The sequence below is a fragment of the Entelurus aequoreus genome, linkage group LG02 (assembly GCF_033978785.1).
Source record: "Entelurus aequoreus isolate RoL-2023_Sb linkage group LG02, RoL_Eaeq_v1.1, whole genome shotgun sequence".
NCBI lineage: Eukaryota > Metazoa > Chordata > Actinopteri > Syngnathiformes > Syngnathidae > Entelurus > Entelurus aequoreus.
The window spans coordinates 25,025,933-25,043,174 of NC_084732.1; the positions used below are offsets into that span (position 1 = coordinate 25,025,933).

At 40.1% G+C, this 17,242-nt stretch overlaps 1 protein-coding gene across 1 annotated transcript in view; it reads right to left on the minus strand.

Annotated features, from left to right (window-relative positions):
• The window catches only part of hcn4 (hyperpolarization activated cyclic nucleotide-gated potassium channel 4), a 306,960-nt gene that overhangs the window by 211,167 nt on the left and 78,551 nt on the right, over positions 1-17,242 (minus strand). The window lies entirely within an intron of this gene.

Consider the following 17,242-nt stretch of genomic DNA (forward strand, 5'->3'; position numbering starts at 1 on the left):
GATCATGGATTTGTATTTTAAACCACCTCGGATACTATATCCTCTTGAGAATGAGAGTCGAGAACGCAAAATGGACATTCACAGTGACTTTTATCTCCACCACAATACATGGGCGAAGCACTTTAGCTACGGAGCTAACGTGATAGCATCGGGCTTTACTGCAGATAGAAACAAAAGAAATAAACCCCTGACTGGAAGGATAGACAGAAAATCAACAATACTATTAAACCATGGACATGTAACTACACGGTTAATGCTTTCCAGCCTGGCGAAGCTTAACAATGCTGTTGCTTACGACGCCATTGAAGCTTACTTAGCAACGGGACCTCACAGAGCTATGCTAAAAACATTAGCTATCCACCTACGGCAGCCAGCCCTCATCTGCTCATCAACACCCGTGCTCACCTGCGTTCCAGCGATCGACAGAGCGACGAAGGACTTCACCCGATCATAAATGCGGTCGGCGGCTAGCGTCGCATAGCGCGTCTGCTATCCAAGTCAAAGTCCTCCTGGTTGTGTTGCTGCAGCCAGCCGCTAATACACCGATCCCACCTAAAGTTTTCTTCTTTGCAGTCTTTATTGTTCATTAAACAAATTGCAAAAGTTTCACCAACACAGATGTCCAGAATACTGTGGAATTTAGCGATGAAAACCGAGCTTTTTGTATTGGATACAATGGTGTCCGAATACTTCCGTTTCAACGATTGACGTCACGCGCATACGTCATCATACATAGACGTTTTCAACCGGAAGTTTAGCGGGAAATTTAAAATTGCACTTTATAAGTTAACCCGGCCGTATTTGCATGTGTTGCAATGTTAAGATTTCATCATTGTTATATAAACTATGCAATGTTAAGATTTCATCATTGTTATATAAACTATCAGACTGCGTGGTCGGTAGTAGTGGGTTTCAGTAGGCCTTTAAAAAAGCACAACATTATGATATTCACGTAGTTTTTTTTTGTGATAATACAGTTTTCTGTCAAATCGGGACTTTATAGTGGCAAGCGGTAGGATGGATGGATGGATTTTGGCAATACATACAGTACAGGCCAAAAGTTTGGACACACCTTCTCATTCAATGTGTTTTCTTTATTTTCATGACTATTTAAATTGTAGATTGTCACTGAAGGCATCAAAACTATGAATGAACACATGCAGAGTTATGTACTACTCTAGAAATTTATTAAAATGTGATTAGAGCAATGTACCTTTCAATGGCGAGAAAAACCAAGTGGTGCTAATCTCTAGCTTGTAATCAAAAATTTTGTTAGCAACTCAAACAACAACACTTAGTTGATGGACAGCTCTTACCTCAAAACACTCTTAAGTTGCGGTACCTACAGTACAGGCCAAAAGTTTGGACACACCGTCTCCTCATTCAATGTGTTTTCTTTATTTTCATGACTATTTACATTGTAGATTGTCACTGAAGGCATCAAAACTATGAATGAACACATGTGGAGTTATGTACTTAGCAAAAAAAAGGTGAAATAAATGAAAACATGTTTTATATTCTAGTTTCTTCAAAATAGCCACCCTTTGCTCCGATTACTTTTTTTGCACACTCTTGGCATTCTCTCAATGAGCTTCAAGAGGTACTCAAGTGAAATGATCTTCACTTCACCGGTGTGCTTGAAGCTCATCCAGAGAATGCCAAAAGTGTGCAACACCGTAATCAGAGCTAAGGGTGGCTATTTTGAAGAAACTAGAATATAAAACAGGTTTTCAGTCATTTCACCTTTTTTTGTTAAGTACATAACTCCACATGTGTTCATTCATAGTTGTGATGCCTGCAATGTAAATAGTCATGAAAATAAAGAAAACGCATTGAATGAGGAGAAGGTGTGTCCAAACTTTTGGCCTGTACTGTAGGTACCGCAACTTAAGAGTGTTTTGAGGTAAAAGCTGTCCATCATAAGTGTTATTGTTTGAGTTGCAAACAAAATTTTTGATTACAAGCGAGAGATCAGCAAACTGTTTATTCCAGCCATTGAAAGGTAAATTGCTCTAATCGAATTTTCAGAAATGTCTAGAAAGTGTGTGTGAAGGAGAGTGTTGAAAAGACAAAGAGGATGATATTCACTGAACTAAAGAATGAAATGATCAAAAACATGACAGCGCGTTAGTTTGCACCATACTAAAGCAGAATGGGTCAAACGCTAGCCAAGATTGTTAGAATAATATTTAAACAGCAGACATTTATCCATGAAAATATAGAAAAACGGCTTATGGTGTGTTTGATGGGAAAGCAGCTGTAAGGACATACCATATAGGTCCACTCTCCAAAGTAAATGCGGTCTATTATTATTACTTGACAAAACTAATGTAGTTGTTAATAGTAGAATCTATTTTATACAATATTTATTTTACAAAAGTTAGTCCTTCTTTTTAAAATGCATTTTACATGTTAAAATCGTGCTGTTTTTGGGAGGGCAGGTACTAATTAAATTGATTTCAATGCATTTCAATGGGAGACATTGATTTAAAGTTACATGTTTTATATTCTAGTTTCTTCAAAATAGCCACCCTTTGCTCTGTTAACTTTTTTGCACACTCTTGGCATTCTCTCGATGAGCTTCAAGAGGTAGTCACCTGAAATGGTTTTCACTTCACAGGTGTACTTGAAGCTCTTTGAGAGAATGTCAAGAGTGTGCAAAACAAAGGGTGGCTATTTTGAAGAAACTACAACAGTGGTTCTTAACCTGGTTTCGATCGAACACTAGGGGTTCGGCGGAGGTCAAAACACACCCGACTCATCGTGTAAATACAAACTTCTCCCAATCGGCGTATTACGGATACGGCAACAGCTGACTGGTTTGCAGGTGTGTCATTTGTTGTGAGTTCATGCACTGTGTTGGTTTTGTTGTTTGAACAAGGTGATGTTCATGCACGGTTCATTTCATGCACCAGTAAAACAACATGGTAACACTTTAGTATGGGGAACATATTCACCATTAATTAGTTTCTTATTAACATGCAAATTAGTAACATATTGGCTCTTAACTAGTCATTAGTAAGTTCTTATTAATGCCTTATTCGGAATGGCCTTATTATAACCCTAACCCTCTAACCCTGACCCTAACCCTAACCAAATAACTCTCAATTTTTTCCAAGATGGCGGCGCTTCATGGCGGCAGCTTCTTGCAAGCGCTCCTGGAAGTGTAGACCGATTTGGCAAAAATACCCCTCAATTCAGTCAATTTCATGGCTGGCTCACAGCGTGTTCACTCCGTGATCACTTACGACCGACTTACGATTCTGGATGTGGAGAGATCGGGCCATTTTGGGCTGAAAGATGCGTGTACGGTGGACCTACTCGCTAGCTTGGGAATACTTCGCGAGCTACATCCAGCAGTGGCCTTTGAAGCAACGGCATCCACTACCAGCGGAGACCGTCAACGAAAGAGACGTAAGCGGTGCGCTCGGAAGTAGAAGCGGGGGTGTCGGGCGGGGCTAACAACAAAGCTAAAGGCGTTGTTGTTAGCGGGGCTAACGAAAAAGCTAAATGCTAATCCACAAAGAAGCACTAATAAGGAGTCTGTTAAGATAGAACTAGCCAGCGCCAGGCTGGATAATCCCTGCACACATAGCAATTCTCTTAGAATAATATACAACTCACATAATGTTTTTTCTGCGTCAGAGGTGGACATGCATTTTACTGAGGTGGCAAACAATCTAAAAATTCCTGTCATATCAATTCCTATGGTCGAAATTATTTAAAGTGCACTACGCATAATAAACGTAACATTATTAATATTGCTACTACGGATACTTTCAACAAAAACTCCTTAAAACAGCCCACCACCTATAATATGGGCTTTTTAAACATAAGGTCATTGTCTTCCAAAACGTTATTAGTTAATGAAGTCATTAGAGACAACAATCTTGATGTCGTTGGTCTAGCCGAGACCTGGCTCAAACCAGACGAATTTTTTGCGCTGGGTGAGGCGTCTCCTCCTGGCTATACGGGAACGCATATTGCCCGTCCCATTAAAAGGGGTGGGGGTGTTGCACTAATATACAACAAAAACTTTAGCCTTACCTCGGACCTAAATAATAAATATAACTCGTTTGAGGTGCTTACTGTGAGGTTTGTCACACCGCTGCCTCTGCACCTGGCTGTCATCTACCGCCCCCCAGGGCCCTATTCGGACTTTATCAATGAATTTTCAGAGTTCGTTGCTGATCTAGTGACGCACGCCGACAATATAATCATAATGGGAGACTTTAACATCCATATGAATACCCCATCGGACCCTCCATGCGTGGCGCTCCAGACTATAATTGATAGCTGTGGTCTTACACAAATAATAAATGAATCCACGCATCGCAACGGTAATACGATAGATCTAGTGCTCGTCAGGGGTGTCACCACCTCCAAAGTTACGATACTCCCGTACACTAAAGTAATGTCCGATCATTACCTTATAAAATTCGAAGTTCTGACTCATTGTCAACAAACTAATAATAATAATAATAACTACTATAGCAGCCGCAACATTAATGCTGCCACAACGACGACTCTTACTGACCTACTGCCTTCGGTAATGGCACCATTCCCAAATTATGTGGGCTCTATTGATAACCTCACTAACAACTTTAACGACGCCCTGCGCGACCCCATTGATAGTGTAGCACCGCTAAAGCTAAAAAGGGCCCCTAAAAGGCGTACCCCATGGTTTACAGAAGAAACTAAAGCCCAGAAATTATCATGTAGAAAGCTGGAACGCAAATGGCATGCGACTAAACTTGAGGTTTTCCATCAAGCATGGAGTGATAGTTTAATAACTTATAAACGCATGGTTACCTCAGCTAAAGCTAAATATTACTCAAATCTCATCCACCTCAACAAAAATTATCCTAAATTTTTGTTTAGTACAGTAGCATCGCTAACCCAACAAGGGACTCCTCCCAGTAGCTCCACCCACTCAGCAGATGACTTTATGAATTTCTTTAATAAGAAAATTGAAGTCATTAGAAAAGAGATTAAAGACAATGCATCCCAGCCACAACTGGGTTCTATTAACACAGATACGACTGTATATACGACGGACACTGCCTCCAAAATAGTTTCTCCCTCTTTGATGAAATAACATTGGAGGAATTGTTAAAATGTGTAAATGGGACAAAACAAACAACATGTTTACTTGACCCAATTCCTGGGAAACTTATCAAGGGGCTTTTTGTTTTATTAGGTCCATCAGTGTTAAATATTATAAACTTATCACTTTCCACTGGTACTGTTCCCCTAGCATTCAAAAAAGCGGTTATTCATCCTCTACTCAAAAGACCTAACCTCGATCCTGACCTCATGGTGAACTACCGGCCGGTGTCCCACCTTCCGTTTATCTCGAAAATCCTCGAAAAAATTGTCGTACAGCAGCTAAATGAACACTTAGCGTCCAACAATCTCTGTGAACCTTTTCAATCCGGTTTCAGGGCAAATCACTCTACGGAGACAGCCCTCGCAAAAATGACTAATAATCTATTGCTAACGATGGATTCTGATGCGTCATCTATGTTGCTGCTTCTTGATCTTAGCGCCGCTTTCGATACTGTTGATCATAATATTTTATTAGAGCGTATCAAAACGCGTATTGGGATGTCAGACTTAGCCTTGTCTTGGTTTAACTCTTATCTTACTGACAGGATGCAGTGCGTCTCCCATAACAATGTGACCTCTGACTATGTTAAGGTAACGTGCGGAGTTCCCCAGGGTTCGGTTCTTGGCCCTGCACTCTTTAGTATTTACATGCTGCCGCTAGGTGACATCATACGCAAATACGGTGTTAGCTTTCACTGTTTTGCGGATGACACCCAAACTCTACATGCCCCTAAAGCTGACCAACACGCCGGATTGTAGTCAGCTGGAGGCGTGTCTTAATGAAATGAAACAATGGATGTCCGCTAACTTTTTGCAACTCAACGCTAAGAAAACGGAAATGCTGATTACCTGTCCTGCTCAACACCGACATCTATTTAATAATACCACCTTAACATTTGACAACCAAACAATTAAACAAGGCGACTCGTTAAAGAATCTGGGTATTATCTTCGACCCAACTCTCTCGTTTGAGTCACACATTAAGAGTGTTACTAAAACGGCCTTCTTTCATCTCCGTAATATCGCTAAAATTCGTTCCATTTTGTCCACAAACGATGCTGAGATCATTATCCATGCGTTCGTTACATCTCGTCTCGATTACTGTAACGTTTTATTTTCGGGCCTCCCTATGTCTAGCATTAAAAGATTACAGATGGTACAAAATGCGGCTGCTAGACTTTTGACAAAAACAAGAAAGTTTGATCATATTACGCCTATACTGGCTCACTTGCACTGGCTTCCTGTGCACCTAAGATGGGACTTTAAGGTTTTACTACTTACGTACTACACGGTCAAGCTCCTGCCTATCTTGCCGATTGTATTGTACCATATGTCCCGGCAAGAAATCTGCGTTCAAAGAACTCCGGCTTATTAGTGATTCCCAGAGCCCAAAAAAAGTCTGCGGGCTATAGAGCGTTTTCTATTCGGGCTCCAATATTATGGAATGCCCTCCCGGTAAAAGTTAGAGATGCTACCTCAGTAGAAGCATTTAAGTCTCATCTTAAAACTCATTTGTATACTCTAGCCTTTAAATAGACTCCCTTTTTAGACCAGTTGATCTGCCGTTTCTTTTCTTTTCTTTTCTACTCTGCTCCGGGGTGGACCGCTAGCCTGTTCATCGGATGGGGACATCTCTACGCTGCTGACCCGTCTCCACTCGGGATGGTTCCTGCTGGCCCCACCATGGACTGGACTTTTGCTGATGTGTTGGACTTTCCAAATATTATGTCAGACCCACTCGACATCCATTGCTTTCGGTCTCCCCTAGAGGGGGGGGGGGGGGGGGTTACCCACATATGCGGTCCTCTCCAAGGTTTCTCATAGTCATTCACATTGACGCCCCACTGGGGTGAGTTTTTCTTGCCCGTATGTGGGCTCTGTACCAAGGATGTCGTTGTGGCTTGTACAGCCCTTTGAGACACTTGTGATTTAGGGCTATATAAATAAACATTGATTGATTGATTGATTGAATTAAGTCTTTATTACTTAGAATACGTTCCCCTAGTGTCCAAATAACTCTAAATTAAGTCTGTTACTTAGAATATGTTCCCCATACTAAAGTGTAACCAAAAACATATAACTTTGTCCTGAATTTGAAAAAAAAAACAATTTTATTTTTCACTATAGAAAGGTTCGGTGAATGCGCATATGAAACTGGTGGGGTTCGGTACCTCCAACAAGGTTAAGAACCACTGTTATAAACCTTCCACACAGCTTTCTCTGCTATTTTTTAACACTCCAATTTTCCTAAAGCACTCCATACGCACCTGGGGATAGGTTGATTGGCAACACTAAATTGGCCCTAGTGTGTGAATGTGAGTGTGAATGTTGTCTGTCTATCTGTGTTGGTCCTGCGATGAGGTGGCGACTTGTCCAGGGTGTACCCAGCCTTCCGCCCGATTGTAGCTGAGATAGGCTCCAGCTCCCCCCGCGACCCCAAAGGGAATAAGCGGTAGAAAATGGATGGATGGACTCCATACACTCTTGATTTTAACATGAAACTGAAATCCCAATGACATTAATATTACTTTAAAATCCAAAATGCACTGAGATCATCGAACCCTGTATTATGTAGTCTCTTAGTGTTACCAAGTTGCGTTGTGTGTTAAATGTACGTTTTAGCTTTTACCATGCAAATTTGTCTTAGCACTGCATCAAAACAACACAGTTCATTGTAAAGCAGAATTCCTGTTGGCCCATACAGACATAATGTGGATGTTGTATCCCTTCAAGTATATAAAAAAGCTTACAAAGCTACATTTTCTGTCGAGTTACTGTCGGTTACAATGTACAAGGATTGCATTTTACAGGAGTCCTAGTCCTAGTGTACACAGACACCTCTGTGTCACACCCACACAAACACACATAACACACAAGAAAGGAACCAGTGACAGTAATTGGAATTCTTCAAAGTAAAAAGGGTATCTACTGTTTCAGCTGGTTGTCAAGTGGCGTTATATTTAGACAGCCCTCGCCACGAGTTTGCTCGTGCTGAAACGGAGAGCCCCAGAGAACACGGAAATCTTCAAAAGGAGAAATGGTTACATAGGTAATGACATTTGTACTTGTGGCGCATGTACTATAGGGCATGAATATTCATTAGAGGCGCTGCACAGCTTAGGAGTGGATGTGAGTGCCAGCTGAGTAGCTGACATGGTCCAAAAATTGCTGTTGTTTTGCTTTTTGCATTGCCTCGGTTGTCTCATGCATAAATCCAGCTCAAATATATCTGGTCTACGTGTGAGTGGCAAGACTGAGGGGAAAGATTTGGCATTGTCACTCGCTTATGGGTCAAACGAAGTACCAGTGATTGGTTGATCACATTCCGCACAGATCATTGGTTAGTGATAGCATATACACTGGACTAGTGTTGTCCCGATACCAATATTTCGATACTTTTCGGTACTTTTCTAAATAAAGGGGACCACAAAAAATTGCATTATTGGCTTTATTTTAACAAAAAATCTTACGGTACATTAAAAATATGTTTCTTATTGCAAGTTTGTCCTTAAATAAAATAGCGAACTTACAAGACAACTTGTCTTTTAGTAGTAAGTAAACAAACAAAGGCTCCTAATTTAGTCTGCTGACGTATGCAGTAACATATTGTGTCATTTTCCATTCTATTATTTCGTCAAAATTATGAGGGACAAGTGGTAGAAAATGAATTATTAATCTACTTGTTCATTTACTGTTAATATCTGCTTACTTTCTCTTTTAATATGTTCTATCTACACTTCTGTTAAAATGTAACAATCACTTATTCTTCTATTGTTTGGATACGCTCCTGTACTTGGTATCATTACAGTGGATGTTAGGTGTAGATCCACCAATGGCGCTTTGTGACGCCGGTGAGCTACGGTGTGTAGTGAAGCATGTTTAGCTATTCCTCGTCCTGCAGGGATGATACTTGTAAGAAATGTACTTTATTTGTCGCCATGGAGGCGAGGGTTAGTGATTAAGAAGTAGCTAAAACACTGCAGACTACGGATGGACTTTAGCTGCTAGCTAGCTAGCCATGTCTTAAAGCACCTCTTCCCGAGGGCGTTTCAGTGTTTTAACTTCACCTTTATTGTTAGTTTCTAAGCCAAAATGCGTCCGTTCTCCCTTTTCTGTCTACACACTGTGTCTGTTTGTGCGCTGCCGAACATGCTCGTCTGCTCGTAAACCAGCAATGACACGACGTGACGACGACGGGGAGGTGGGGGAACGGTCCTTTTAGAGGCGGTATAGTACCGAATATGATTCATAAGTATCGCAGTACTAGACTAATACTGGTATACCGTACAACCCCACACTGGACACAATGATTGGACTACAATATTGGGGGAAACTGTACCAGACAACTTTAAAAAAAAAGTTAAAGTTAAAGTACCAATGATTGTCACACACACACTAGGTGTGGCGAAATTATTCTCTGCATTTGACCTATCACCCTTGATCACCCCCCTGGGAGGTGAGGGGAGCAGTGAGCAGCAGCGGTGGCCGCGCCCGGTAATCATTTTTGGTGAATTAAGCCCCAATTCCAACCCTTGATGCTGAGTGCCAAGCAGGGAGGTAATGGGTCCAATTTTTATAGTCTTTGGTATGACTCGGCCGGAGTTTTGAACTCACAACCTATGACGAGCAGTGTGGAAAGATACAGGTGTTGGTTCACAGCACACAGGTGAACTAACCGGAACCGGAACCCAATCTAACTTGGGCCAGAAGTAAAACTATCTATGGATTGGGTATTGATCATGAAGTACCGTATTTTTCGGACTACAAGTCGCAGTTTTTTTTCATAGTTTGGCCGGGGGTGCGACTTATACTCAGGAGCGACTTATGTGTGAAATTATTAACACATTACCGTAAAATATCAAATAATATTATTTAGCTCATTCACGTAAGAGACTAGACGTATAAGATTTCATGGGATTTAGCGATTAGGAGTGACAGATTGTTTGGTAAACGTATAGCATGTTCTATACTTCTTTATTATGCATTTTCGGCCGGTGCGACTTATACTCCGGAGCGACTTATACTCCGAAAAATGCAGTATATGGCACGATATTTATGGCACAGTATCAATGTGACTTTGAGAGGTGTATCGTGACCCTGCAATGTATGTTGTTGATATGTAGCGTCTTCAGTGTTTGCTTTATATTTACAAAGAAATAGATTATATTAGTCGGTCTCTGTCAGTTTTTGTCTGTTGTAGGCCTACCAACAACTGATTAGTTGTGCCGCTCACTCGTCATTGATCAGTGTCCATTTTGGTGGGGGTATTTATAAAAAAAAAAATTGTAAATGTATTTATTTATTTATTTTATTTTTTGGTCATAAAAAAATACAATCATGCGTGCTTACGGACTGTATCCCTGCAGACTGTATTGATCTATATTGATATATAATGTAGGAACCAGAAATATTAATAACAGAAAGAAACAACCCTTTTGTGCGAATGAGTGTAAATGGGGGAGGGAGGTTTTTTGGGTTGGTGCACTAATTATAAGTGTATCTTGTGTTTTTTATGTTGATTTAATAAAAAATAAAAAAATTAATAAAAATTGTATTTTAATTTTTTTGTTTTTTTTCTTGTGCGGCCCGGTACCAATCGATCCACGGACCGGTACCGGGCCGAGGCCCGGTGGTTGGGACCACTGCTTTACAGTACCAAAAACAAATTTAACCATGACCTTAAAGCCAAACCGCTATTACGCGCTTACTAGAGATTTTGTCACTTTCTTGTCATTGTAAAGTCTACATATCAATCATTATACATAGTACCAATATCAACATTTCTTCATCAGTACCAGAAGGTAAAGTAGTTGTGCAAATAAAATAAATAAAAATTGTATTTTAATTTTAATTTTTTTAATTTCTTGTGCGGCCCGGTACCAATCGATCCACGGACCGGTGGTTGGGGACCACTGCTTTACAGTACCAAAAACAAATTTAACCATGACCTTAAAGCCAAACCGCTGTTACACGCTTACTAGAGATTTTGTCACTTTTTTGTCATTGTAAAGTCTACATATCAATCATTATACATAGTACCAATGTCAACATTTCTTCATCAGTACCAGAAGGTAAAATAGTTGTGCAAATGGGAATTCATCACACACAAATACATAAGACATCAGAACCACAGACATACGCCACTAGAAACAGAACACTATAGCTCCTATTGCAGGGGTGTCCAAAGTGCGGCCCGGGGGCCATTTGCGGCCCGCAGGTAATTTTTTAACGGCCCCACGGCCCATTCAGGTGAAATGTAACAAGAAAATGTTGCATTATTTACTCTAATAACACAAAGCTGCCATGTAGGCTGTTTCTTTCTTTAAAAAATAATAATGAATCAAAATCAATGTCATTGTGAATTATTGACCTATTCAAGGCTCCATTTACTTCACATTAAATATTCCACTTTGAGATATTTTTTGGGGAAAATGTTGCATATTTTTTGGTTGCCATTTAAAAAACAAAGTTTTTTAAAGAAGGGCCTAAAACGAACAAACAAAAAACAAAAACAATAAAACTTATAATTGACGGATAGATCTGAAGTTTTTGTGGTAAAAGTTTAAAAAAATGTTGGATTTATTTTTTTAAACTTTACTGAGCAGTACCCTTTTGGATCCCTAATAATTTTAGTGGGACTTTTTTTTTTTTTTTTAAGTGTCATTGCTCAAAAAAATTATGAATTAAAATCAATGTTATGAGTTATTGACCTTTTTAAGACTCCGATTATTATATAATCTCAAATATTCCCCTTTAAAATTTTATTGGGGGAAAATATTGCATATTTTGTGTTTTTTTTCCATAAAAAAACACAGTTTTCCTTGACAAAAATGGCATACAACTTAAATCTTTAAAAGTGTTATATTGACAGATAGACCTAATGTTGATCTAGAGATTTAAACCTTGAATAATAATAATAATAATAATAATAATAATAATAATAATAATAATAATAATACTAAATAATGACACATTTGTAATATTTTCTCTTTGACCAAAACCTTTTGGGGTCCCCGGGATCAAGTCTGAGTGGAGGCCTAAATGTATCTTTTTTTATACATATATTGTATTGGTTTTTAAAATAAAAAATATCAAAATGGCCCCCGCTTGCTTTGATTTTTCAGTGTGCGGCCCTCCGTGTCCTATTGAGTAAATGGTTTCATGCAAAGACTCTGTGTCCCCTACAATGATAGCTCCTCTACAAAGGCGTCGTCCCATGATATCACGTGTGTGCGTGTGTGTGTGTGTGTGTGTGTGTGTGTGTGTGTGTGTGTGTGTGTGTGTGTGTGTGTGTGTGTGTGTGTGTGTGTGTGTGTGTGTGTGTGTGTGTGTGTGTGTGTGTGTGTGTGTGTGTGTGTGTGTGTGTGTGTGTACACAATGAATCACGTGTGTATACTGAACACCCCTTTTCGCTCTCCTGGTATTCTTCTAATGGAGGTCAGGTCACCTAAACTTAGGAGAGATCCATTTACTGTGTTTTATTATGCACCGGGACTCCTGACATAGAAGAAGATTGTTCTATAAATACACAGGCGGAATGTGGACATTTGAAAGACATTTAGGGCCGGATCTACTCAAGGTTTGCGTGTACTAAAACATGCGCAAACTTGATAGCACACGCAAAGCTGATGTACTAAACATGTGCACAGAAGATTGTGTCTCTTAGGTCATCAGATCGCCCACAATACTGCAAGGAGAAGATGGAAATATAATCTTTCTGCACATGCAGTGTGTTCTATCAAGACTGATCACTGTTTCGCAGGCATTTTTTTTATTTAGTACATCTAAAAAGTACATGCAACCTGGCACCGTTACGCACACAGCTATGAGAAAAGATGTGATCACGCTACAAAGACAGATGATGGGGATAAAAAATCCTCTGTCCTACGTATGCTTGTCAACATATTTGGACGGTCAGATTAAAAAATATATATTAGACATATCATCAAAACAGAAAAATAATTGTATATCCCCTGGATGACATAAGGCAAGGGTGTCAAACGTACGGCCCAGGTTTTATCCGGATGAGTTTGCTAACTATAAAAAATTAGCCGACATTTTTGAATGAAAGGAACTATTCTAAATGTCGCAATAGCAATTGTTTGTATCTTTGTAGATGATTCTACATATGTAAAAAAAAAAATAAACCACATAATGTTAGTGCACCAGTCGAAGAACATGAGCAAACTACATAAATAACATCCAGTACTTGGATTTTGATATTATTTTTTTATCTTCATATATTGAAAATTAACACCGTTGAGTTGACTGATGAACATTATCACGTAATTTATTCAGAAAGTATAAATAACGACAAAAAAAGATAGACTACTATTAACCACAACATGTAAGTGTAAAAAAAACACAAAAAAAACATGATTTGTACATTTTCAGAATGTGCTTGTTGTATTTTTAAACAGAGAAAACCATCTGAAGTTGTCGTTATTTTTAAGTTATCGTGCTGTGATTTTACCAGTTCGGCCCACTTGGGAGTAGATTTTTGTCCGTTTGGCCCCCGATCAAAAATTAGTTTGACACCCCTGACATAAGGGGTCATATTACGATTTCATGTTTACATTTAAAACACTTCCTTGTTTGTGGTCTACAGAAAATGCAATACTGGTTATTTGTTTTTTCTCTACAGAATCTCCTCTCTGGTCAACAAAAGCACCTTGAAGATTCTAGCGGGAACTCTCGTTCAACCCTTTTTCGATTACGCTTGCACCTCCTGGTACCCTAGCACCTCCAAAACCCTCAAATCTAGACTCCAAATATCCCAGAACAAGCTAGTCAGGTTACTTTTACACCTCCACCCCAGATCCCACCTCACTCCAACCCACTTCTCCAAAGTGGGCTGGCTCAGGGTGGAGGACAGAGTAAAACAACTTGCACTGAGCCTAGTCTATAAAATCCGCTACACCTCCCTGATACCGAAGTACAAGTCAAACTACTTCCTTAACGTAAATGACCGCCATAACCACAACACCAGGGGGAGTTCCACAAACCACGTTAAACCCAGATTCCGATCTAACAAAGGTCTTAACTCATTCTCCTTCTATGCCACATCAATATGGAATGCACTCCCAACAGGTGTAAAAGAAAGGGCATCTCTATTCTCCTTCAAAACCGCACTAAAACAACACCTCCAGGCAACTTCAACCCTTGACTAACACGCTCCCCCTTCCACATCCCACCTCCCCGGATTGTAAATAATCAAATGTAAATAATCAAATGTATTTCTAATGGATATACTTGTTCTTATGCTATCTGAACTCACTATGTTCTCTGCTCGCTGTACATATCCTACCAAGTCAGACCTTCATTGTTCCAATGCCCATTTCTCTGATGATGCAATTGTTGATGACTGAAGTGCTGTTATCAACCAAACCCTCCTCATCCCACCCCCCGGATTGTAAATAATGTAAATAATTCAATGTATATACTCTGATGATTAACTTGTGTGTTGACTGTATTATGCTGATAGTATATATTTGTACCATGAATTGGTTACGTGGACCCCGACTTAAACAAGTTGAAAAACGTATTCGGGTGTTACCATTTAGTGGTCAATTGTACGGAATATGTACTGAACTGTGCAATCTACTAATAAAAGTTTCAATCAATCAATCAATGGTCAAAACTGTGCAAAGAGTAAATTTTACAGATTAAGCCGCTTTCTGACCGTCTCCAGGATGTGCCATTTTGTGGGCGGTTTTATTTTCGTGCCTCCACTTGGACTGCGCCTTCTCCCCGTCATCCAGGTTGGAGTTTTTAGCGCTTCCATATTGAGTCTATTGACAGATACAATTCGACCTAAACGCTACTTTGTATTAGAAATGGCAAAAGTGGATTTTGCATGTGTATTTACGAGCCAGTCTGCCCCACAACAAGAGGATAGAGGAAAAAGAAGGAACTTATTGACTACAGCGCGGACCCGCGCAACCACTTTGGGGTAAATCGCAAGCATATATGGATATATCCGCTGACGTCACACTTAGGGAAAAACGTCACAAATTGTGCAAATTCCAAACAGCTCATTTGCTGGAAGTATGGAAGGCAAGATTGTTTTATAAATATCACCGCCATGTCTCCATGATTCAATGTCATACTTCCAGGACTTCTGCAGATCCCAAGTACACAAAAACAAGTACCAATAGGTAAGGAAAGTTTTGCAGTTTTGCGTAATAGGTGCCCTTTAAGGGGCTGATTAAAACATTTAAATGATGCGTTTTTTGTATTTTATATCGCCTGTCTGGAAAAACGTATTAGGTGCCCTTTAAGGGGCTGATTAAAACATTTAAATAATGCGTTTTTTGTATTTTATATCGCCTGTCTGGAAAAACGTATTTAAATATGCATTTTCTTGTGTTTGGATCATTCCAGACGCGTGACTGCGCTGACGTAGAGACAGCCTCCCTGCTATGGGCAGCGCCATAGCGCTAAAAATAGTTTCTGCTGTCTATAGATTACGAACCTATATTGCAGAAAAGGTGGTACAAACGATAGATGTATGCTGTTAGTTCAACAACATCGCACACAGTTGGAGAACACATTAAAGGCCTACTGAAATGAAATGTTTTTATTTAAACGGGGATAGCAGTTCCATTCTATGTGTCATACTTGATCATTTCGCGATATTGCCATATTTTTGCTGAAAGGATTTAGTAGAGAACATCGACGATAAAGTTTGCAACTTTTGGTCGCTGATAAAAAAAGCCTTGCCTGTACCGGAAGTAGCGTGACGTCACAGGTTGAAAGGCTCCTCACATTTCCCCATTGTTTACACCAGCAGCGAGAGCGATTCGGACCGAGAAAGCGACGATTACCCCAATAATTTGAGCCAGGATGAAAGATTTGTAGATGAGGAACGTGAGAGTGAAGGACTAGAGTGCAGTGCAGGACGCATCTTTTTTCGCTCTGACCGTAACTTAGGTACAAGCTGGCTCATTGGATTCCACACTCTCTCCTTTTTCTATTGTGGTTCACGGATTTGTATTTTAAAACACCTCGGATACTATATCCTCTTGAAAATGTGAGTCGAGAACGCGAAATGGACATTCACAGTGACTTTTATCTCCACGACAATACATCGGCAAAGCACTTTAGCTACGGAGCTAAAGTGATAGCATCAGGCTTAACTGCAGATAGAAACAAAATAAATAAACCCCTGACTGGAAAGATAGACAGAAAATCAACAATACTATTAAACCATGGACATGTAACTACACGGTTAATGCTTTCCAGCCTGGCGAAGCTTAACAATGCTGTTGCTAACGACGCCATTGAAGCTAACTTAGCAACGGGACCTTACAGAGCTATGCTAAAAACATTAGCTATCCACCTACGCCAGCCCGCCCTCATCTGCTCATCAACACCAGGGCTCACCTGCGTTCCAGCGATCGACGGAGCGACGAAGGACTTCACCCGATCATAGATGCGGTCGGCGGCTAGCGTCGGATAGCGCGTCTGTTATCCAAGTCAAAGTCCTCCTGGTTGTGTTGCTGCAGCCAGCCGCTAATACACCGATCCCACCTACAGCTTTCTTCTTTGCAGTCTTCATTGTTCATTAAACAAATTGCAAAAGATTCACCAACACAGATGTCCAGAATACTGTGGAATTTTGCGATGAAAACCGAGCTTTTTGTATTGGATACAATGTGTCCGAATACTTCCGTTTCAACGATTGATGTCACGTGCATACGTCATCATACATAGACGTTTTCAACCGGAAGTTTAGCGGGAAATTTAAAATTGCACTTTATAAGTTAACCCGACCGTATTGGCATGTGTTGCAATATTTAGATTTCATCATTGATTTATAAACTATCAGACTGCGGTAGTAGTGGGTTTCAGTAGGCCTTTAACATGAATGTGGAGGGCACATAATTCCAGTAGTACACGCAGTCTTAGTAGATCACATGCAATTTAATAGTTTGCACACGCGGTGGCATGGCTCAGATGGTAGACCAGCCGACCAGAAACTTGAAAGTTCCTGGTTCGAATCCAGCTTCCGCCATCTTGCACTGCGGTTGTGTCCTTGGGCAAGACACTTAAACCACTATTCTCCCAGTTTCGTCCACACGGGTTTAAATGTAGCTTAAACATGTAGACAATGGGTCTCAATGTAAAGCGC